This window comes from Diorhabda carinulata, chromosome X (genome assembly GCF_026250575.1).
Source record: "Diorhabda carinulata isolate Delta chromosome X, icDioCari1.1, whole genome shotgun sequence".
NCBI classification, from domain to species: Eukaryota; Metazoa; Arthropoda; class Insecta; order Coleoptera; family Chrysomelidae; genus Diorhabda; species Diorhabda carinulata.
Genome location: NC_079472.1, coordinates 48,075,467 through 48,102,120, shown reverse-complemented (window position 1 = coordinate 48,102,120; position 26,654 = coordinate 48,075,467). Strand labels below are relative to the sequence as shown.

At 31.0% G+C, this 26,654-nt stretch overlaps 1 protein-coding gene across 3 annotated transcripts in view; it reads left to right on the top strand.

The window, feature by feature from the left end:
* LOC130900491 (phosphatidylcholine:ceramide cholinephosphotransferase 2-like) overlaps positions 1 to 26,654 on the top strand; it is a 118,950-nt gene that overhangs the window by 15,898 nt on the left and 76,398 nt on the right. The window contains exon 1 of one of the 3 annotated variants that reach the window (XM_057811142.1): positions 21,729 to 22,177. The exons of 1 other annotated variant lie outside the window; for it this stretch is intronic. The gene's annotated coding sequence lies outside the window, so the exon portion shown is untranslated. Of the gene's footprint in view, positions 1 to 21,728; positions 22,178 to 26,654 lie in introns of those variants that run through there. One more of the 3 variants, XM_057811143.1, reaches the window with a different exon arrangement.

Here is a 26,654-nt window from a genome sequence, read left to right as displayed (position 1 = left end):
CTCCTTTGGGTATTTTACTTTTCCTTACACCATTTAGATCACTATGACTGTAGTTTCTATTCTGTAATCTATATTAAAATTTTTGACACTTGTATTCGAAGGTATTTGACTTTAGTCGTGGATGCACATTAACGCGTCTTGCCTTTTCTGTGTACAACTCTTAAGGAAAAAAGTTAAATGCGAAAGCTGTGGGTATCTACAAATACAAATATATATACAAGTATATACAAATACAAATATCTACAACTTTTTTATTCACACTTTTTTTACGCAATCTCAAAATTTATGTTATGTGAAAAATTGGAATAACCAAGTTTTGGTTTTTTATTTTTATCTTTTACAAAAACTTTTTTTTCAAGAAATTTTATTACCTTCCTATGTCTCAAACACACTGTAATTTATTTGATTTGAAATATTAATTTTTCCACCTTATTTTGACTTAATATAGAAAAAGAACCTAATTTTCAGTCGAAAATTTTCCTATCAAAATATCAGCTTCTTTTAAAAAGTCGATGATTTTTTTTCATTGAAATGTGTACATAAGCATCACTATTGTAAATTTATTCCAAAAAGGCAAAAAAACCAAAAATACGCATGTGATTTTTTTTAAATCATTATGTACAATTTTTGATATATTGATTAAAATTTTAGACTCTAATTAGTCATGTTTATCGATGTATATGTAATTTCACATTTTTTGTATAATTGCAGTGAAAAATTTTAATAAATAACTAAAAATTAACAACAATTAACAAATCATTAATTGCAGATGCGTTTTTTTTGCTTTTTCTGAGAAAATTCACCTGGTGATGATTTGTTCACATTATGAGAAAGGGAAGATTTCAATAAACAGAAATCTCACCGATTTCTTAAAATAATTTCATATTTTGACGGAAGAACTCTCTATAGAAAATCAAGGTGCTTTTTATATATTAAATCATAATGAAGTTGGAAAATGAATATTTCAAATCACATAAATTACAGTGCGCATTGGTACAAACACAGGTAAGCTGAATTTCGTAAAAGATAAAAACAGAAAAACAAAAACCGTTTTTTAACATTAAAAACTCACCCTCTTCCCCTTATCGACCTCAGATCGGCTGTAAATTATTTTTCTTTCCATTTTTATTATATCTCTTCATTCTCCAATGGGTTTCATTATACTTTTGTTTTTTTTTTGATTTCATAATCGACCAGTGTCTATTTCTCTGATAGACGCTTAAGAAACACGCGTAATATTAAATTATTGATTGATTAAATTATTTATATTCAATGCGCTTTTAAGCATAAAGTAGAATTTCCCTGAAATATTTGAAAAGTACATTTTCTGCAACATCAATCTTGAACATTTGTATTAGCTTGTATAGAGCCTCCCGAATATTCGATTCGTGAATAATTCAAGAAAAATACTATCAATTAGTCATAACCAATTGAATAATTAATATATAAATGAATTGGAAGGAGTAGATAGAATCAATAATACAATTCTTGATTTTTTAATCTTCACTATTTATGTTCTACAATTACCAAAGAAACCTTCACATTAATTTTAAACTATTCAATGTATATTAGTATATTTCAAGGTTGTTTACTATTTACATCATTGACATGTCGTAAAAATCCAACTTTAAACTACTTGAAGTAAAATATTTACCCTATAATAATGATGTTATTAATATAATCGAACACATTGGTGGCTTTGGTTGAAGTTCTTCCTGTTGTTTTTTAAGTATTATGTCACTGAAAACTGATGATGTCAGCTAATGATATTTGTATATTGTCATCTCATTAATCAATTTTCCATCAAATATTTCAAATCCTTCCAAAGCCAAAAACCAAAATCATGATTTTGGTTTTTGCCTTGTTGACTGACTTGCTAATTTCACGAATCTCAGTTTGGTTGAAACTAGAAAACTATGGAGCAATCTAAATCAATCCGTTATAATTTCGGGAAAAATATAATTTCCAAAAATGTTTTCTTATGTATGTCATCTACAATGAAGTTTTATAGTTAGTTATTCAAACTATTATTGGAATGAATATTTTCTATTTCGTTAACGAAAACCTTGAGAAAAAAGTAAACTCATGAATTATTTCTGATAATATTAAAAATCTCTTTAATGAATAGCAAGTTCCTAATATTAACATCTCTAATAATTTTATATCAAAAGTATCTTGAATTCAATATTTTTTCCTCGAATTGGAGTGGAATTGAAAATAACGGCAGAGAATGATTTCTTTCAAAATGAATAGAAAATATGAGTGCATTGAAAGAAATGAGCCAATAGGCCAATTTTTCTCAAAGATTCAGCCTTTAGAAGCTCAAAGATATTTCTGTATCCGATCGATTTTTTTTTCTAAATCTTAAAGTATTTATTTATATACAACAAATCCTTCACGAAAACCCCAAGTCATATACTAAGTTGAAGAATATAAGAACATTTAGTTGATAGACTGAACAAAAATTGAGTATAGTGTTGAGAAAATTGCAGACCGATAAGTTTGTTTCCTCCAGCAATTGAAGTCTATTACAGAGTTTAATGAACAAAATTTATGACGCAGGTTAGAAGAAGGGTAAAGAAAATCTAGAAATAAGCAAAAAAAACGAAATATAAAAAAATGATGTGGAGAACCTAAATTATCAACAAAATAAAAAGAAAACAGTTACATACGACAACGATCTAATAAAGACTGTAAAATATTGGAGTAAGCAATAAGCAAATTCAAAGTTTAGAAGTCAGGTGAAAATGGAAGTACTGACCTAAGACCAGAGAGTATGGGAAAACATGAATGTAGTAGTTTTTTCAAAAATTTTGTGTGGTTGATTATATTTTCTCTTAATTTATAAACATTCTCTCGAGTAGGTGATTCAGTAGAAAGAAATATGAGGAATTGAAACAATTTGACATTCATTTTAAACTTTTTCATATTTTGTCTAAAAATATATATTAGGTACACCTAAATTTACGATTATTATAATTTTCTGGTTTATAGGATGCCCTATTTGCTTTCGCTCATAAAATAAAATGTAGCCGTGACTTCTAATCATTCTGATCCTTGTTTTGGTGCCTTTTCTTTGCGCAAATTCTATCGATCTGTTTTGGACGAGACAAAAATCCTTGGATTTTATATCTAGCAATCAACATTCATTACTCATATTAATAATCTCTTTTATTCATTTATAAAAGCAAAAATGAATTCATATATTCTATTGACAAGAATAATTGCACTCATGGATTTTAATACGTTTACGTTAATTTGTTTTTGTTAATATAGAGACGATACAGTTGGACAGTACACAGACAATGTAAAGTATCCGCAAGAATATTTGAAGTATTAATTTTGTTTTGACGTTCTACAATACGTAGTGTATAATTAATAGCAATTGATATCTGGAGGCTTAAGCGCTAATACTGAATGGTAATTTAGTGTGTTAAGTGAATTTCAGAATATTTCAGTGTGAAAACCAAAGTGGGTAAGCTATGTTTTAAAGTAATTTCGATTGTAAGTGTTCGTGCTTTTACATGTTTGTAAAATTTGAAGAAAAGATGAATTCTCTGAGCAAGTACACCCCATTAAAGGATCTACTAATGATATAATCAAGAAAATATACCTCTGAATTGCTCTTACCACAATGTTCACCTTAAAGAAAAACGTAAAGGGATTATAGCACTCAAAATATAATACCATTGATACATCTCTGGTAATGAACCTGGAAAAAACTATTGAAAATATGATATAGTAATCAAACTGGAGTATTAATTGCCTGAGATTACCGTAGAAAACTCAAATACAGCTCACGAATATGTCAATATGTTTGCAAAGAAAAGATTGCAAAAAGAAAGAGTTACATGAGAAGGAAGGATCTAAAATAGAAGTATAGCATCAGATGCTTCCAAGACTCGACCATTCTTTCTTCCTAACTTTAGTTTTGGTACAGAGCATTACCGCCTCAAAGGACATCAAATTAGATATAATAGAAATTGACTACTGTAAATTCTGTGGGTAAGAGAAAGAAACTCTAGATTAACTAGTAAAAGAACGCCTTAATTTGAACGGAAATTTTCTAAGCCCAGATATTACAGTTCATAAGGAAAAGTAAATCTGGTCAGAGGACACCATAGACCTTAAAATCGCCATCCCCAATACAATCTAAAGAATAAGTCTCTGAAGTTCAGAAGTTTTTTATCCATACCTGGTGCACATCAGCTGCAAAGTTACCAGTACGGTAAGATTGTTTTGATTCTTGATTTATAGATAACCATGAGAGGTTTAATTTGGAGATAGTGTTTTTATAATCTTTATCTTCATTACCTATACAAATTTATTGATGCGTGTAAAATTAAATATAGAGTACATCCATTAAACAATTTGTGGGAAGATTAGCAGCAATTGGCGGGAATCTTCACGTTTATTCTGTACCTACTAAACTATAGAGTGGGCTGAAGAGAATTGGCCTTTTGTCTCAATTTAAGCTGTTCTAATATTTAGCAATTTCAGTGCTTAATGCATCTAACAATTTATTATTGGAGACATATTTCATCAATTTCACATTATTAATATTATCATAATTATGACTAGCAGCATGATCGGTAATTCTCGATTTTCGGCCCGTCCTTATTTTTAATGAGCTATGTGCTCTTTAAAACGGACATTAACGGATCCCTTAGTCTGCCCAATACATTTTCCGTCACTATCAGTGCAGCTAATTTCATATATACTATTTTATCCTTAGATTTACCCAACAATTGTTTAAATGTATTGTTGGATTTATGAACCAATTTATAACCCACTTTTTTAAAAATTCAAGGTTTTATCAAAGATGAGGTAAGCAAGAGTATGGTTATAGATAGAGTTCCGGAATTTGCTAGAAAGAAATGACTGGATCTAGAAATCAAATATCTTTACTGTAAACGAAATATCCTTAGAAGTTGAAATCTGGTGTGAGTTTCAAACAAACACGTTCAGTGTCTATTAAGGATAGAAATTCATTAGTCGGCAAAAAAGATTAGAATACTGATAGGAGTTTGAGGAGGAAAGGATAAAGAAAACAAAGTTGTTATAATGGACTATTTCGTGAGAGTGGACAGCTTAATCGAAACAGGACTATACACTAAGATCACACAGAATCTGGATAAAATGATCACAAATGTGAAAGAAACACTTAAAAGTTGGAAAAACCTTGTCACCGGGAAAATCAGGTATGAGTTGTCAGTAAATATTTCCAGAAGATTAACGGAGGCGTTTGGAAACGTACCCATCAAACCGGTGAGTTTGTCAGGGAAGAATTCGTTAAAATTTATCAAATGAAATACATAAATTGAAGATCAAAAAATGTTAATGTCCATTGATGTAAGCTCATTATTTCCCAGCGTGCCGATCCAGCAGACCTTGGCGTACCGGACATTTAATAATTTCGGAGCTTTAATAAAAGAATATTTATAATTAACAAAAATATGTATGGAGCAAAAATATTTCCAGTACAACAACGAATTATACAAACAAGTCGAAAGAACAGCAATGGATAATTGCCTATCATCGTTTATTGCTGAACTGTCCATGGGTCATATTGAAAAGCAAATCAATCAAAAGATTCAGTATTTTCCCAGGTTATGGTACGTAGATAATATTTTCGCTATATTCAATACGAAAAAGGCAAACGTGAAATTTATTTTGGAACTCAATTCAAAATATCAAAGTTCACTTACGACATGGAAAACAATGGACAGTTACTATTTTTGGATACTTTAATAATTAAGAATAGTGATTGGCTAGATTTTGATGTATTTAGGAAAAACACCGCTACATTCAGATACATCCCGGCTGATTATTTTCATTGTATCCAGCATTAGAATGCCAGTCTCCATTTCCTGGTATATTGTTTAATTCACTTTCCACTTCACACAAAGAGATACAATAAAGAAAGGACCTTTATTGAGGATGTAGCTGTACTCAACGGTTATAATAAGAGAATTGTAAATAGGTTAATCAACCATCATAGGTTTAAGAACTACCTTTTTCCAAAATCATAATAAAAAACCAGAAAAATTTGCTCTGGTACCTTCCAATCCTGTCTAAACAAAGGGATTGAGGGGCATTTTTAACAGAGTGGGCTTTAAATTGGTTCATAAACCCAACAATACATCGAACCGATCAAGGGTGGATCCAGCTTTGGCGCCAAAAGGGGGTCACATAGTCTTGGTCAAGCCAGAACTTTTAATTTAATTTTGATAACAATAGATACAAGTAAAAAGTAGGTATTTTATTAATGTACGTAAGTACTGAACTTAAAAATATTTATTCTTTATTGTATTCTTGAAAATCTTAACACATAATAATTTGTACATATACACGTACATATTGCCATCTTCTCTTCAGAGAAGACATCCAGAGAAGCACTACCACGCACGGAATGAGGCAACCTATTTATATTTCATAAGAGGTATGTCGGGGGAAGAGAGAATGCTATATTCATTCTGTTGATTGCTCTCTTATTAAAATCAGTGTGGTCACGACGATACACTTGATTTCATTGTGTGAATTTATCTAAGATTGTAGGTTAGGTCTAAAAAAATATATAAGTAGGTACATAAGTCACGCAGCAATCTTTCAGTAAGTACGTACCTACATATCTACTTATGAGGTACTTTATGAGCATTAACAACAATAACATTTAAGTTAAAACACACGCACTGGAATAATGAGAAACTGACTACTCACCATTTCTTGTAATTAATGAATTCATAGCAACAATTTTTAAAAATACTTATAAAGGTACACTTATAAACACATTATAGGTAGAAAGAAATTTTAGTTTTTCAACTTAGAACTATGTTGAAGTTTAGTCGTTCCGATTCCGATTGAGGTTGACGTTACGTAGTCGACAAGTGCGTGCAAGTGTGGCGCAGTAAAATTCAAATTTTTGATGCATTCATTCCCAAACGTGCCATCATACAAAGTTATTATATTATATTAATTTAATTGAATATTGAAGGTATGTAGCTACATAAAATCTGTATAGTGACAAAATAGTTCGGGGGGGGTCATGACCCCCCCCTCCTGAATCCGCCTTTGAAACCAATTGCTGGGTAATCTTAAGGATAATATACGAAAATTTGGAATACATGAAATTAGCTGCAGTGATTGTGTTGAGAAGTATATTGGACAGGCAAAGAGATCCGTTAATGTCCGGTTTGAAGAGCACTTTAAAATATGGATGAGCCGACTCATTAGGGACTGTCTCCTTAGGCAGTTTAGTAGATTAGTAGATTCTATTTTTATCAGAATTTTTAATTTAACCTTTTTAGGTATCTTGATGTAATGTAATGTGATATTTCAGAACACTGGGTATTCAAAACAATGGAAATTTGATATGAAAATTTTAATATATTGAGACAAAAAAAGGTATTCTCTTATCATTGCTTCCATATGTTCAAAATGGAGAATTTATGACGTAATTCTCAAATTAAAATAGTTTAGATTAGTAAAATATTGAGTATAATGCAAAACAAAGTTTTAGAGTTTGGAAATACGCCTCCAGATAATGTTAAAAAGCATCCGATTATTTTGCTACCAAGCACATAAAGACCAAACTATGAAATCGCTTATAGTAACTTTATTTAATAGAGAATCCAAATCAAGATGAATTTTTTCCTGGAAATACTTTGTTACTTTATTTTGAAGAGATTTCAAGAAAATTGGAACTATCAAAATTATGATCCCAGTTTACGATGCCTTAATTATTAAAATATGTGTTCAAATTTTTAAATATTGTGCAAAGTTGCATTTTTGACTATAATTTTAGCTGATTTAATTACTGATTGTGATGAACTTTGAACAAATGTGGGATGGCTGTAGCTGCCAGAGACTTCCGCCTTCCATTTCATACGCTCCCAGGTGTGCTTTGGAGTTCCGTAGTGTCTCACACTTTGAGAGAAGAGATAGAGGTTTCATCCTCTCTGGTTATAGTTTCCCAGGATAGTCTCAGTCCCTGTAGATTGTCCCAGTAACTAATTTTTCCCCTATCTACCTTTTTCCCGATACTTTCTCTATTGCTGACTCTACAAAAAGATTCAGGTCCTATGAAGGGTTTAATTGTCCCTATTTTAGAGAGTCCTGAAATCTATTTCAGAGTAACTTCATTTTTCTTGCTTCTCAAAGCTAAATATTTTGGCATAAAATGCCATAGGGACTGAAATGTTGTTGAATTCTGAATACAACAATGCAATTAGTTGAACGTCGTTTTGAACACATAAAAACAACGCATCTTTGGAAAACGTCATCTTATCTGCACTCCAGAAAAATTTTTTATTTTGCTTATTTGTTATACAATACACTATTTTCGACAAATGATGTTTATGGGAAACAGTGAGTTGTAATTAAATATATAATTGTTGATATAGCAGTTGAATTTCATAATATATGACATACATGACATATATGATAAAAATCAAATAGTTCTATATAGATTCATTTCGATAATTTTCAAAGGAAAATCTCATCTTTTGCAAAAATTTCACGCCACTGAATTTTTGCTTATTTCCTTTTATCATTAAGCCGACCCTGGTGATGATTCATGTTAATATAAATTTAAATAATTTATCAGTTATTTTCCAAAGGAGACAGACATATTCTGATAATTACGTAAACTTCTATATTTACTTAATTCTATTATTTAAAATAAACACTAGATAATGACAATTAAAATTTAGGAACAAATTTTATAGAAATAGACTTCTGCTTTTAATTAATGAGAATACGACCGAACTCAAGGGGTATAAATATCCAATGAAATATTGAAAAAAAGATTTCAAAATTTAATTTGTTCTCTGCATGTTCAACTTAACGAAGGTGACGAATTATTTATTATAAATAATGTTTTCTATACAAATTAAATTGTTTTTTGCTAGTGTCGTTATGGTTATGCTCTTAAACAAGTTCTCAATTTAAATTGAATACAGCATCTATAGAAAATTCGAATAAACGCAACAGCATGCTAAATTTAACAGGGCATGTTTTGGGTTGGTCTCCAATAAATTACATCGAAATTTTAGTGCAAGCCAGTAATACCCCTAAAATTTCAGATAGAATTAGAGGTTCGGAATATCTTATTTTGAATGGCATAAGTTCCGCTAGTAAATACTTTCTTTTTCCATTCCACGTAACAATAAAACAAAAGAATTGATAATAAGTAATATATTTTAAACAGTTTCCAAAATTTCTATTATTTTCTGTCTCTTCTCAAATTACTTTCTTCAAATCTTGATACTGTGATTTTACAGGATAGGCACGTTCTTGGTGTTGTAGTCACAAAGAGTCATTTCGATGGAAGCATTTTCCGTATGTCCATTTTACAAAAACTGTCATTCATACGTTGTTACTAGGCGATTATACTGTTCTGAAATTGAATTACGGCGAATAAGTGAAGCTTCGAGAGCTATTTAATTAAAATATGGGTAAAGAGTTTTGAAGAGACTTCAACGTTCAAAACACAAGCAAAAGGTCGCCCTAGAATATCTAGGACCGAAGACTATTTAGTTTAGGCAATCTGTATGAGAAATCCACGATTGTCTACTTGTGGAAAATCGCGAGAGAATGTGACTTCAGAAGAAGATTCACATATGCTAATTCAATACTGATTCGATTTCCAGTTTTGGCATTGTCGTTTTCTATGATGGGCCCCCCTCCTAGTTCAGATATGACGCCTCTTAACTTATTTATGTTAAAATACCTCAAATACAAAGCCTATAGTAATATTCCGAGAAACATGGATCAGTACAAGTGGAAGCAATCACATTAGCGATCGTCGAGAAGGAACCGTCATCCAGAAGATTATCATTCATATGTAGTTATTTTTGAAAAACAAATTTCAGTTATTACTTTACAATTACACAGATTTGTTATATTATATACCTTCTATATTTATTTTTTAATCTATTTTCAAACATTAACGTTCTATTGCACCACCCTGTATAAATGGTCCTCTCCATGTAGATTTCCGTCAATGATTGAAGGTTTATAAAAATACTACTCTTAAAAATACAAACACTTTTTCCCATTTTCGTGGATTTTTAGGCAGCAATGACAATTTCGTTTATTAGCATGCTCAATTAAACCAAACGTATATTCATCTGTAAAGCCAACCTTTTCAATGATAATAGTTATTATTGTTAAACAGAACACAATCTGCACAATTTATGTTTTATACTTTTTACTATACTGTACAACAGACAATCGCATTTTTGCGTGAAATAATATCATTGAACATCCACATTATTGACTTGTTTTGACCATATGTGATTTCTGGTTATTCTTTAATTTTTACGTGGTCGACTAGGGATAATATAGTTGAAGTAATTCATCTATTCTTTGAAAACATTCCAAAAAAATTACTGTCTTTAATATTTTAAGTTTCGGCTGCAAAAGACAATTGATGTAGGTAGTGATTACTTAATATTTCTTGTATCTCAAAATATATATTGAATATATACGAAGAGATGTGGAGGTAGAAAAGGTTCATAGAACTTCTATTTTTGCTGTTTTATCGGCAGAATCGGTTTCACTAAATTTGCTAGTTCCAGGAAATATTTATGATTCAAAGTTTAACATTAGAATCTCGCATTTTCTACATTTCTCACTATAAGAATAATTTAAGTTGTTTGTTAAAATGTAAAAAATATTTTAATAATTTATATACAAAACTAATTTTTACAGTAAAGTGATTTTGTCAACAATTGATGCCGTCAGGAATGATTATTGATAAATATTTAGAGAAAAAGGTAGAGGTTTGCTTTATTTTAATGCCTACCTTAAAAATAAGTAGATAAGGTTGTTAAATTTCCTGTAGAAGAACTGTTAACAAAGTGTGGTGCGTTCTTAAAATGGTACAATTTTAGCAAAAATCCCACAAAAAGACAGTTTGAGATTTATGATTCAATTGAATTTGCAGTGAAGCATCAAGATGACATCTAGTGATATTCATATAAATTTGTTATCATGTTACTTGTTTGTTTTTCTTTTCGTACTATAATAAAACATTCAATGTTATTTGTAATGAAGATAATATGTACGTTCTTTCATTTGTTAAGCCATGAAAATTATAATGAATACTTGAATAAGCTTTGTATTAAAATATACTTCTACGCCTACACATAGAAATTTTCAGCAAATATATTAACAAGAACTATAGCGTTTAAAAAAAGACTGTTGAAATAATAGAGAGTTTAGTGAATATACTACGAGATATTTTGTTCTTTAACATGAAACTACAGTTAATCGTAGTAGAAACAGGAGACAAGTGGAGAAGAGCGTTACTAAGGTAAGTTGATTCAGTATTTTGAATTTAGATAAATGCATGTAAAGTGAAGAAAAAAACTTGGAGTGTATTTTAAATTTTAAATGAATAAGGTACTTGTTGGATTCGGTTACGTCGCATAGAATTGATATTAAAAATAGAGTGTGAATTATGGAAGTGAAATTATACTATTGGAAGAGAGAAAAAGAGTATCGGGTTAACCCTCTCTATCCCTCTCTTCTCGCTATTATAACCAAGATTTTACCGTTCCCACTACTCGAAATCATAGCGATCCAATCATGATGAAGTAGAGAGAGGGGTAGAGACAGGGATAGAGTGAGGTATATCTATTCTTTTCCTTTCTCCATCAGCAATTCGGGCCCCTTCAAGCTAGCTCCCATACGTGCTCTTATATATTTCATATTAACTCTATGTTACGTCGTCTACTATTAGTATCTTCCACTAAAAACTCACAATAATCACGCTTATAACCACGGTCTTTCTTGATCCATTTAGATCTAAGCATTACGATTGTGATACTAAGTGGAATGGGCTGTGAAGGGTTCTAAGCGTTGAGTTGAATATTAACAAATGATGATACACAAACAAGCAAAAGATTAGGTTACAAGTTGTATGTCTTAGAAGTGAATTTTAATAATTAGTGGTTAAATTGCAGAAACATCCACTTCTACTAGAATATCCTTTACCGCATCAAATAATGAATTTTACGATTGCCATATTTGTTGCTCTTGAGATTTGAAAACTTTCAATGCTCATTTCGACCCACCTTTTGATATGGGCGTCGTGAGCTTTCCGTGAGTGATAGTCATGACTTTTCGCCGCGTCCACAACGATTGTATTTCGCCATGTGGAATGGCCAAAAGACTACGCTTAGTACAATTCAACCTATATTCAACTAAAATTTATGAGAACTATAGAAAGTGAAAAATAGTAGTCTTATTGCTGTCTTGTGAAACACCACACTTCACCAGCTATTACGCACCATTAACTCTTCTTCGTAATTGTTAAGCGGCATTCTAACAAACGAGTTATGTCATGCGAATATATATTCAGGCGAATTATTCACTCACTTTTCAGATTCAGAATAATTGTATGTTTGGCAACTTAGATATTCATCAGAAATTATTGTGTACATCTAGTGAATTATATCATTCTGAAGGTAAAATGAAATCGAAAATTGAAATATTTAAAGTGATGAAATACAAAATCGTATATATATATAGATATTTTCTACTCAAGTTGAAACATAACTATATTCTACATACAAGTTATATTATATGATATTCTTAAAATGGACGCAATTATACCTGAATTCAATCATCATTAAAATTTTCGTCGGCTCCCATGCTGAAATGATAGATTTCTGGAACGGTTTTAGCGTTATTATTTACTATTTGAAATAGGTCGATTTTTATTTTCGAATTAACAATTTATAGTATGAACATATTATCCCCTTACAGCACCCCCTCTGAATTATAAACACCCCCTCGAAAATTTTAAATAAGGAAGGGGTTCGTGTGGCACCTTATTGGCAAGGAATTTTAGTCCTCTGTTCAGCAATATAGAGCTTTTTTTTAATTTGGTGCAATAATAACTGAGAAAATCCATTTTTAAGATGTAAAAATTGATAATGTCTCAATCACAAAAATTTGCGTAAATTGAAGATAATAGTGTCGCATAATATTTAGAATGTATTTTTCAATGTACTTCACAATTAAATGAAATGTGAGATTCTGGAATTCTCGTACAATATTTTGTATTCACTCATGGGTTATTTTCCGTTATCCTGAGTTTCAAATTAGCAATATTGTCTGGTCTAATAAAATATACTTTAGATTTTAAATAACCCCAGGAAAAGTAATCGAGAGGAGTCAAATAGGGGGATCTAGCCGGCCATTCGATCGTTCCACATCTTTCAATCCACCTATTGGGAAAACCCTCGATTGAATAATTTCTACCTGTACGTGCAAAATGCAGTGGGGCTTCGTCTTGTTGGTAGTTAATAGATCAATCTATTTCATTCGAATGATTAACGTCAGTCTTTATAATGTATCTAAATAAACCTCACCATTAATAATTTTATTGTCAATGATACCAGCCCAAACGTTAACTTTTTTAGGATATTGACTGTGAACCTCATACATTCAGTGAGGATTTTCTCTGCTACAATATCTACAGTTCTATTTGTTAACCGTTCCGTTTAAATGAATCGTCGCTTCATCAGAAAAAACTATTTTGTTTATGAGCTACAAATCTGCGTTCTTTCTGTCAATCACCAATTCACAGAATTCGTGTTTTCTATCTTTATTTAACTTCTAAACCAACTGAATTTTGTAAGGGTGGTATTTTTCAATATGCAAAACTCTCAAAATAGATGATTTACTTTTATTATTGTCGGCGACAAGTTCTCGAGTTGTCTTATGTTGATTTTCCTCAATGTCGAAAAGTATCTACATCTAAATTTTTTTCATCAGTAAATTGAGTTTTTCTACCTAGTTTTTTAATATTTTTTACATGTCCATTTTCACAAAACTTGCTTGAATTTTTGCTAACTGTAGACTGTTGACCAGGGTATTTGTTATTAAAAATTTTTCGAACCTCCTTTTTAGTTCTTGTTTTATTACCACAATGAATCATAATAAAAATTTCTATTCTTTGAGTCTTGAACAAATGAGCCATAATTAAATTTAATACGCGCACAAATATTATACTGATGACTTTTAGTAATTTTAAATAACTAAATGACAGCAGCTTACTAGATTCATGTATATTTTTTATTTGGCTTTTGAGTAATATTTTAGTATCCTCAAAGATTTTTTCCTAATGTTTAGCAAAACTGATACGAAAATACCTATTATTTCTAAAGTCTAAAAATAGACCAGACAATATTGCTGATTTGAAAGTTAGAATATCGGAAAAAATTAACAAAACAATTCCTGAGGTCATAGAAAATGTTGTGCGAGAAATCCAAAATCGCCTCAGTTATTCTCTCAGAAGTGAATTTTGATCATTTCATTTGAATGTAAAGTACATTGAAAAATACATTTTAAACATTATGCGACATTATTATCTTCATTCTACGCAAAGTTTTCTGATAGAAACATTATCAAAATTTTACATCTCAAAAATTAATTTCCTCAGTGATGAATTCACCAAATTTAAAAAAAATTTAAAAAACTAAGTTGCTAAAGAGAGGACTAAAATCTCTTTCCAACAAGGTGCCACACGACCCTCTTTCTTGATAAATATTTTCGTGGGGGGATAAAATTATCCTACTGTAAATTATCAATTTAAGAATAAAAATCTACGTATTTCAGGTTTTTTCACATAGCACCTAATAAGGCTAAAATTGAGTATATATATGAACAACAGGACTAGGTTCAAGGGTTGAACCGCGTTGGAATTTGACGTTTCGGCTCCCATATATGTAATAATTTTTATTAAAAATCAAAAATCATCATTTCTTTCTAATAATTAGCTGAAAAATAAGCTCCCCAGTAGTATAAAGTAATTATCATGGATACAACTGTGATATTGAGTTAAGATACAAATCATTTTCAAGGATTCAATACGATAAAGTTAAAATTCTTTATACAATGGTAATACTTTAAAGAGTGGGCGTTTTAAATTTTATTCTACTGCTCTCAAACTCACTTTATACGTTAAAAGCCCTCACTCCCTATTACTATGTTCATTTACTCTTATACAATCCAACTAATAAATAACTTTATCACATTGACACATTAGTATCCCTGAAAATGAATTGTATCTTAACTCAATAGCTATTTACTATGTTTTCACTTTACTTTTACTCTTTAACTATTTTTTTATAGAATTTTTAATTACATTCTCAATAAGATTCGATCTACAGCCATAGGGTTGTAAGCCGCTTTTAGGAACCATTGAGTTATGGGATCTACTTTACATTTAATCATTGGGCACAAGGTTTATATATATGAATCACACAAAAAATCTAGTTATGAAATTTGTGCAAGCAATTAATTTAATATACGATTATATAAAGACCAAATAGAACATTACAATTTATTCACATGATATTCCTAAATATTCCACCGAGGTCTTATTGAATCATACCTTGTCATCAAAAGCGAGTATCTATGAGCAATTTTAAGTCAACAGGTTGATTAGAAATTAGTGAAAATTTGATTAGAAAATTCCATCTAAACAGATAATCAAACAGGTGAACCAACAGAGTATGTTGAATAAAGTGTGTTAAATAATGCAGTCACAATGACCAGTGATAAGTTTGTTAAACACTATTAAATAAGAAAACGGCTTTTCTTGGTGCGGAGAAAATGAGAACTGAGTACCTCCAAATCAAATTAAGAGAGAAGAAAACACTTTTATTATTATTATTATATCATAATAATCACATTTAACTTTGCCTTTTATGCAAAAACGATTTTTTTCATCGCGAAACTTATTAAAAGCTACAACTTAACTACGATGAATTATAAATGATGTATTTAATAAAAAATTCTGAGTAAGATCATTTCAAATGAAAATTCCAAACATAGGAACATACATTAACCATACCACTAATTTGAATTCAAAATAATATGTGCGGATGAGAAAAATTATAAACTTTAGTGTCAAATATAGGAAGCATGGAAGACTGCGCTTTATGAGAAAACAGCTTTTGTTGAATGCGACTATATAAATCAGGGCACGAATGTATATTAAAACTATAGTTATATTATCGAATTATACTAAATCTTTTCACGATATTTATAGTTACTAGGGACTTATAGTCTCCACTATTAGTGAATGAAAATCTTATTATTTTAAATGTCCACGCTTGCATATAATACGATTACCTGAAATGTACTGTACAAGAAACTATCGACCGATGTTCCCGATTGACTGGAGTTGGAAAGTATACCGTTTTTAAACTATTGCGGGGAGAAAGATAGCAGGCCAAGTGGAACCTCCCAAGAAAAGTCCAGGCAGACCAGTAAAAGTGATTGATGAAGATACCAAAAGAAAATTCGAAGAAAAGTTCACTCTTTTTATTTTAAAAAGGAAATAGCCACCCTAAATAAGATTTTGATAGAGCTTGACCAGGATGACAGTATTCCATTGATAACTGAAAAACTTTTATGAACCTCTTTGAGAAATATGGATTTTGCCTGGGAAAAACATAACCGTAAAGCACTTTTACTGGAAAGCGATGAAATTGTTTACTAGCAACGAAAATACTTAAGAAGTATAAAACAGTACAGAACAGAGCAGAAGAAAATCTTTTATCTTGATGAGACGTGGATTAATGAAGATTATACAGTACCAAAAATGTGGCAAGACAAAAATATAACCAGTGCTCGCCAAGCTTTCATGGAAGGCCTGTCAACGGGTATTAAGGTGCATTCAGGTAAAGGGAAAATATTAATAACCGTCCATATTGGAAGCGAAGAAGGATTTTTAAAAGAAGGTTTGCTAATCTTTCAATCGTGCCATACGGGAGAATACCACTAGGACATGGATTCGGATGTTTTTGAAGACTATTTTGGTGAAATGACAAAATATCTTTCGGCTGAGTCAGAAGTAGTTATGGATAACGCAAGTTATCATTCTCGACGCATAGAGAAGACTCCAACTTCATCTTGGAGAAAACAAGAAATTATTGACTGGTTAACCACCAAAAGTATTGAATTTGAAGATAATTTAATAAAAAAAAAGAACTATTAGCTATAGCAAATTTACACAAACATCGTTTTATGAAATACGCCATGGAAGATATAGCAGAAAAACATAGTGTAACTGTGCTGCGCACACCGCCATATCATTGTGAACTAAATCCCATAGAACTTATATGGGCGCAAGTGAAATGATTTGTAGCAAGACACAACACGACATTCAAAATGAAAGACGTTAAGCTACTGTTTGATCAAGCCATTAAGGGGTGACACCAGAGAACTGGCGGAAAGCAGTCCATGTCATTAAAGAAGAGGAGAAAATGTGGGATCTTGACTACTTGATCGATCAGACCGTTGACCCGTTAATTATAACGTCAAGAGTGTACCTAATACTATGTAGATAATGCCTATTTTTTATTCTGTTGAAATAAAATTCTTTCCTACGAGTATCCTACCGGCACGCCTTTAGCACACTATTTTCAGTGTTTGTGAATGGATAACAATAGGCTAAACCCATATATTGACCCCAGCCCGGGTGGCACTACCTGCACTTGATGAAAAGAAAGAATTTTACAATGAAATCAATGCCAAACTATGAAAGTGGCTTAAATATTCGTTGGGTCACTCTGTGGTCCCTTTGCATGCCCAATGAAGTCTTACTCTATACTTTTCTGAAATAAACTATAATAATTTCTTATTTGAAATCCGAAACTATACTGCGAAGATTGTCTGAGTAGTTTCCCATCGATTCTCTAACTTTTTTAACTCTTTCAAAAATTAGGTCTTTACGTGTGTCATAACATCCTAGTCTTATAAAAAAAAACACAAGAGATATTGATCTTAAACTTCCTTAGGCTGTATTTTTCGGTAAATACATGCCTTGGTAGCTGATTCCACAGGCTCACACTTCTCCAAAGAAACAAGTGCCGATAAATTGAAGTTCTGTGCGTCTAAGCGAACTTGGTATTCATCTGCCTATCGAGTAGGCCTTGCATATACTGCTCTAAATGGGATTATACTGGACAGCTCGAAGAGCATCTGCCGTGGTAGTCAGCGACCTTACTTCTATACTTTAGGCTGTCCAAGTTTCTGGTCAACTCTGGTTCGCCTATAAGTCGAATTGCTCTCTACTGTATTCGAGTCGATTATCCTAAATGGATACTTGGAAGCCGAGCTCCAAAATAAAATTAATATTCTATATAAAAATGTATAAAGGTACACAATAATAAAATTTTCAGATTGTCAGAATGGCCGTGTCGGAGAATAAAGTACAGTGGAGTATTTTCTGACGAAGCGATGAGAATATTCCTTAGGATATTTCTATTTTTAATAATTTTAAGAAATGTACGGTTACTTTAAATGTTACTTTAATATTTTGTAAAATAAGGTTTAACGAAATTGTTTTATTGCGGTAGACTAACGCCTAGGTAGGCACATGGTTGTCAACGTAGTCGGGATCCCAGGACGAAGGGGATATCATAAAATTAATAAGGAAAAGGGGAATTTGCAGCAGGCAAGGAAAGTTTAATTTGATTTAATTAACACAAACAAGTATAACTAGCGCCCTCTATTAGCAATGCTGAACTAGAGTGCAAATTATGATTCCTCATGCCAAAAAACATACAATTGCCAATTTTCAAAGAGAAATTGTGAAAACATAAAAAATTATTGCGAAAATCAAAATTTAAATCTAAACTTTGAACACCCCGTATCTCGGAAACTAGCATTATTTGCATAAGGTTGCATGTTGAGCAGAATCATCATATTTTGAATCTACAGTTCAGAGATTGGACATTCTTAATGAATCACCCTGTATAATATATTCATAAAAACTTATATATGAAATAATGAAATCCATTGTAATGCACATTCATGTGCACTCTACTAACTACGTTCTGTTTGTCTCTTGTTTCTGAGCCTTTTCACTGGTTGTTGCCATGAAGCCAGAAGACATTTTTTCAATAACTGAATAACATGTTTGAAAAACAAAGGTGACTGATGAAAACATACAACACAAACATGACTATTGGAATAAACAAACTCGAATATCAAAACACGTCGAAACCGAAATCTTTCAATATTAACGTATCCGAGCAAGACGAAAAAACAAAAATAGTCATAATTTGGTTTGGGTTTTAGCTCTTTACTTCCATTTAGTGGAAAACTTTTTTTAGCTTCAGAATAGTGTCACTTTATGCTGCAACTATTGGTTCGTTTTTAATGAGGCATCGAGTGGGTATTAGTTCTGAATCGAATGCATTTGTAATAATCTAAGTTAAAAAGCAAAGTATTTCAAAGGTGTTTTTTTTTTCTATTGTTCCGTTTCCATCATCATTGTTTCAGTGTGTATTGAATAGATTGATAGAGATTACAAATGAGCTTGGGAGCTGGAAAAGTATAAAATATCCTAACCTGCTTATTTGTTCCAATATTTTATGTATTGGACGTAATTCTAATTAAATACGGAAATGGGTTTATCATAATGATTATCTTCAATTTATTCCTTTACATCAAATTTCATGGAAATTGGGGTACAGCATTAACGAGCAGAGTAGAAATATTTCTATCAACGTCACTTTGAATATTGAATTTTGAATCCTATGAATTTAAACATTTTTACTAGAATTAATACAATTCAGAACCACCGAAAATCTTTTTTTCCCAGAGAATGAATGTAAGTATTGGAAAGCTCGGAATATATTAAAGTTAGGCTACTTTGGTGTTTCATTGCCACGTTCCGTTATTGGGAAATAATTAAGATCTTCGGTGATATTTCTATCAACGTCAATTTGAATATTGAATTTTGAATTTGAATGAATTTAAAAATTTTTAAAAGCTTTAGTAATATCAAAAATCACCGGAAATTATTTCCTAGACGATGAATAAATGAGTATATATATTCGAAATGTTCTTTATTGATTCCAGGTCTCTTCCGATTTCGAATTAGTTTCTTTTATAATTTTTCGATTTCTTTTAGTATATATTTTGATAAAGACTTATACTTATATTCAGTGAGATATTTCAATTTATGTCCTTTATCATTGAAGAAGAAACTAATGTACATTTACATATACCCCGTCGATCTTTTTAGAAGGTCAAAGTTGAACATATAAATATATACCACAATTTATAGAATTGTGGGTCAAACGGGAGCAGTCGTTAAAAAAACTACGTTGAACTGCGTTTAATTTGAAACAAAAATAGCCACATTTCAAGGTATTGCTAATACATTTTATTGACTAATCAGCAACATGGTTTATCTTGTGGTTTTAAATGTAATATTTATTTATATCAAATCAAATATGTTAATTGGAAACAATGTACAGAGACTATAATAACCACGTACAAGGGTCAAATGCAGTTAAAGAAATATGAGAATTTCTAAGAATATCATTTTACAAGAGACATTTTCAAACGTTTAATAATTTAAAATAATAAATTCCTAATTTATCATTTGACTTAAGTCGCCAGTCCGATTAATTTAATTTGTATAATTTTTTAGTTGAACCAGCCTTCTCCTAATCTACTACTTTTAGTAGACTGCCTCCTAGGAAGCAGGATTCTACTTGTTAGTTATATTTAAAATATGGGTATCACTGTTAACAGTAGGTAACCCCTTATGAATGTAGTACCGAGCAGAATATTACCGAGACCTTTTATTAGAGAAATCAGAGTTTGCCCTTACAATGATGATGGAAGTCAATTTTGAATAATATATTCCAATTGCGTACACAACCGTATTTATAAATAGACCAACGATGGCTAATTGCCGCCATATACTTAACTTACTTCTCTCAGTATTCGCTGGTGTTAACTATTGAACTCTTGTCGTAAATATTCTTTACTAAAACTGATGATTTTGTGTAGTGCACACACCTTAGATCACTTTTTTGGTAATTGTTTTACTTAGTTATCCCGGCAACTGAATAACCAAGTTGATAAAAACTGTATTAGACCATACGTAGATTGCTACTCTTCCTATTTGAGCCAGTAAAGGGATAGTGGAAAAAAGTGTATTAGAAGTGACGGGAATTTCATTCATTTAAATTATTAAAAGAAAATAGAAACATTACTATCTGAATATTTTTATGAGAATTAATAATCGATGTCTATTCCTGATTTTTCCGAAACAATTGAAAAAGTTTCGAATTTTTGTAAAAGATTAAATATTATATTGTTTAACGAGCAATGAATGACAGTCATTTCTCACGAGTTTTAGATAATAGCGACATAAAATTCACTTCATTGATTTATCAAGGACAGTTAAGATACAGCCTTAGAAGAAAAACTATTCTTGATCTATAAAAGCAGTTAAAACGACTTTCGATTCTTTTGAAATCATCAAAAACATCCAACGGAATATAGAGTCGTGCAACATATATTTAACGTTAGTCCTTTTAGATATTTATTCACTTTAGTTGGCTGGCCAAAGTAGCGAACCATGTATAGAATTGTATGGTCTAAGCACCACTTAATTACACATAACTATGATAGAATATTTTAAATGATATGATGCATTGTGGTCTTGCCAAAAATTTTCCCCACAAGGTAATTCGAAAAATTAACGTAATTATTATAATAGTCATTCTTTCATCAGTACGTACATTTTTTCACTAAATAATTTATTAGCTTCGTCCCACCTCTATTAGAAACAGTATCAAATATGTATTTGATAGTTTTAACTAATGTATCAATCTACGTAATTTTGCCAATGATCCAATAGAGTACCTACTGTTAATGTCGGCCATGGTTACCGTTTAGAAGTAAATGGGAGACTCCTCGTTTTGCGTAAAGGTTATGAATCTAAATTATTATCTATTAGCTCTACACTTAGTCGACAACGTACCGTAAGCATGGTATGTATATAATCGACCGTTTTGTTTATCCGTGACTCACACAATATTTGTTTAAAGTTGATTAAAACCAAAATTCAAAATCTGACTTACTTCAGTCACAACCACGGAGTTGTTGCTTTTTATCGGAACTGTTGTAGCGTGGGAGACCGGTATAGGAGCATTTTTTGTTTGTAATTTCGAGGTAAACGTGAAGGTCAACAGCAAAAATAACTATTACAATAATATCAGTGACGGCTGTGTTAAAAACTACGATTGATCGATTTCAATTAAACGATGCTTTAGTGTTGTGAATTTTTTATTTACACAATGTGTTTGAGGTTAGTGGTGATCAATTTTTGGATTTATAGTTAAAAGTAAGTTTCCAACTAGTCGACAATGAGACATTGATATAATAATAATACACTATTCAAAATGAATTTTTAAGGACAAAAAGTGGGTCAGAAATTATACAGACGTTTTGTTTACTTCAACTTTTTCAACTGTTATTTGAAAATACAACATGTTCTCATTCCCAATATTTGAAAATATAGATATAAGAGTGTATAATTCAAAAGGGACGTTCTCAAAACCTTTTTGTAACGATCTTATTTATCGTTTGAAACTTTCACGATTTTCAAGTTTAAGAAAAGCTAATTTGAATGCACTTTTGGATTATTATGAAATATGTACTTTGACGGATAGGATTATTAACACCATTCAATGTTGGTTCATTTTGCTGGTCAACCGAGCCCAAAAATGGATAGGTATCTCTCATCAGAAGATCTGTCAGCATTCGACCAATCTATCATTGTATCTTCTAAAACTTGTACGTCATCTACATCAAAGCATAAACATTTTAAAAATTTGTGGCTATTCTTTATAATACATCTTCATACCCCAAACTCTCATCATTCTTTCTCTCTCTCTCTCTCCTAATAAATAAAAAAGAACAAAAGGCCCAGGTTGATTGTCGCAACCTTATAATTTAGTTAGGTATATCAAATAATATGCTTAACAAGAATAAAATTTCTCGGATCTTTTTATGAATTTTTCTGGAATAAATCATTTTAGGTGTATTTGAAATAATAAAGTATTTTTGCTTGACCTTTACAACAAGGTATTATTCGAATTATAACCTGACATTGATAACTATAAATATGAATTAATGGATCATCTACATGCATATTTGGCTCGATGTTCGAGACATATCGAACAATACGCCCCAAGCTTTTTTCATAATAACACTGGTATTTTTCATACATTATGGTTTTAAGCTTATTTTGGAAAAAATTATTTTTAACTTGTTACTTTCAGTTCTAATCATTAGTATTATATATCTCCAACAGTGGTGCACGGGTAAAATTCTTCTCGAAGAACATAATAAAATTTGAGGTGTTAAATTCGAAGTAAAACTGATGCAGATAGTACAGAAAAACCTCCAACAGAGGGCAGATAGTTGTAAAATGTATTTTGATGTTGAGAGAAAATTTGCAGTAATAATTTCGAAAAAAATTTGCCGAAAATAAAAATTTTTTTGCAGCGTGAACGGGATTCGAACCTTCTACCGGTTCATTGAAATTGGATATACTAACAGTAATAAGCCACAAAGGAGAGTTACAAATAAATAAACTCACAAATGTATGGGCGAAGCAAAATAAAAAAAAACCAAATGTAACTAGGATTCTAAAAACAATTTAGAATCATTATAACATACATTAAATACAATACTACTAACCGCCTCATGCAGCAATCGAAACCAAAGTAAATATTTATTTTTTCTACGACCGTGCGTTTTAACCCACTTTCCCGCACGCATTTTAGTTTTGAAAGTGTCACTTTTCCGCACTAGTGCAAGCTTGTAATTGTTACTAAAACGTCAAAGTTGTTCAAAACGTCTTGGAAGTGACCGAATAAGAACAATCTCGCAGATCCGAGCTTGTAAATATCACACAATATCAAGATAAAGGCAACCCAATTGTTGTGAAAATTTGTTTTATCTGAAGAAATAAATGATGGAACTTATTTAACGCTGTACAGAAAGTACGCAGATTTACGACCACCTATGGAAAATGCTCAGTTCAATGCGTTGGCGTAAAAACTTTTGGTAAGATACCAGCAGAGATTGCTGCATATTAAATAACCAACCTAAAGCGTCTCGGTGGCTGGAAGTCTACTACTGTCGCTGAGGGCTATTTGAAGGACTCCGAGAATAAGAAGAAAAAAATATCAAATAAAATTCTCTGTACTACAAATGACTTAAAACTGTTGCCGTCACCGTCATCGTCATCTTTATGCGACCTGCAACCGATGCCATCCTCACCGACGTCATCTATCTTCCAGTTGAAACGAAATAACTCCACTTGACCGGTAATTCTTACTAGTCTACAGAATGCAACAAATTGTGTTTTCAATATTAATATTTATAATAATTAGTAGTTTTTAGTTAAAATTTTGAATATTATTATGTTTGTTGGAATAAAATAATTTTTGAAAAATGGGTTGGTATACTTTTTTGTATATACGGTCGTAGAAAAAATAATGTTCCTAACTCTTTCCCGCACTTGACCGCTTGCCCGAACTCCTCTCCGCGTCGTTCGGGACAACTGCAGTCGCGTGCGGAAAAGTATCACTTTCCGCATTTGTTAGGAAAATAACTATTTTATCCTGAACGCACGTGATTTTCGAAGGCAATTTGATTTCTCACCGGAGTCATCAAGAATACGTAAACTAGTCAAATTCAAGTTTGTCTTGCGAAGGAGATACATAAGGTTTTTTGGAAGTTACTCCTAATATATCAGTTTTCTGGTAGGAACTGCTTAATACTATTTGTATACCTTCAAGTAAAAATATATCGTAAAATATAAAATTTTTAACGCCACTTCAACAGCAGTTTTATATGCACTAACAAGAACGTGGTGGTTGAAATCATGTATTTGGATTTTAATTGTTTTAATCATTTGCAACACTACGACCTCCACACATTACAACTTAGATAAAACATTGTCTGTTGGACGACAATGGCGGAATACTACCATGGTTTTGATTATAAACCTTATAACTCGCCTATAATTACTTCCTTTTTTCTTTTTATAACCGAAGAAGTTTTTGAATTATCCTATATTCAAACAAATGACACAATACGAATTCAAAGAGCAATGATCATTTGTGTTCCATAGAAAAAGCCTGCTTTAAGTTTCATCCAGAATGATTTGTTATGTGCCCATCATATATTTATAACACGAGAGAAAGCAAACACCTAGTTCATAGTAGTCTGATAGAGATCCCTCGCACATCGAAAAAAATTATGTTAATAGAAATTATTGATGTGTATTACCATTGCCTTCCGTTTATTGAACTTGCAAGATTACACAAATTTAAACTTATATAATATAATGTTTAATTATAGAGAAAGTACCCCCATATTTTAATACATTTATAATAAAACTATTTCTTAAATAAATTCTGATATATTTATATTGGTCATATTCAATAGTAATTCAGTTACATTTTTGCTATAGCTGCAATTAACTACAGAAAAATAATCTTTTTATAGACCTTTCTTATGGATTGAGGTGGAAGCTGGGGTCAGTTAATTTCAATTGGTACATTAAAACTATTTAAAATTTATATACAATTTGCGAATCGTAAAAATAGAATCATAGGTTCACAGTTTTTGTGAATTTGTATCTAATACGTTTTAAGCAAAAAACCAACTCGAGAAAATGACTATACAAGCATATCTCACGAATTATTTAAAATTGTAATAGTTCAACAATAAACTCTTCACGAATTTAGGATTTAACACTCAAACAAAATACTTAACAAACAATGTAGACTGTAGAAATGACGCGAAAAGCGTATGATATATCATAAAATACTATAAACAAGGATTTTTTCAGTAGAAATCAAAGTAATATCTGAAAATTCACAGCTAGCATGTCAACCCAGTAGATTTACTGAACAGTAAGTTTACTTGGCAACGCTGCCTCAGTGCGATAATCATATGGTATGACATGACGTTTTCAGAACCGTGACGTGAATTGTTGGTTGGTGTTTTAGCTATCATACCAATAAAACTATTTTTTTGTGTTATATTTTTTATAATGTAGAAATTTTGAAAACATGAATGCAGATGTTTGACATCATACTTATTCTATATTTTCGTTTTAAAAATACTTAATTTCTATGTAGCAAACAGAAATTAAGGAAATTTTCAATTCTAAATGTTATATAAACCTTTGAGAAATTGTTGGATTAAATATAATTATAATACTTCAATTTCGTACGCAATCAGTGTAGTGGGTTATTTTCCATTGTCACTGTTAATTTCTAATAATCGAATATGGTTTTTGCGACATATACAAAAAGTGATACTGGACAAAAATAGATTTCTTATCATTAACAAATATGGTAAGCGATTTAATACCTAGTTTAATACATGTTTTCAATCCAAGGGCGTTTCCAGACAACTGGCTTGGGGGGATTAATATATTTACAATCAATCCTAATTTTATTTCTATTTATAAATATAAAAAAAGCAGCAGGAAAGGTAATCAAAATATCACTATTATAAATGGTCTGATCAAATTTGACTCGGACTAGTGTATTCAAACTAGGCATAAACTGAATTGGTACACCTTTTTTCATGTTCGTGTAAAGTCATATCTTAATTATTGTATGTTTGTCAGCTGTTTGTTTACGTTGCGAAAAGATTCTTTGGCGTTAGAAGAAGAAAATGAAGAGTGCACTATTGTCAAAAACTTGTTTACAATTTGTAGACGAGACCTTGTAAATAACTACAAAACGAACACAAATAACTAAATGAATATAAAAATAAAATCTAAATCTACA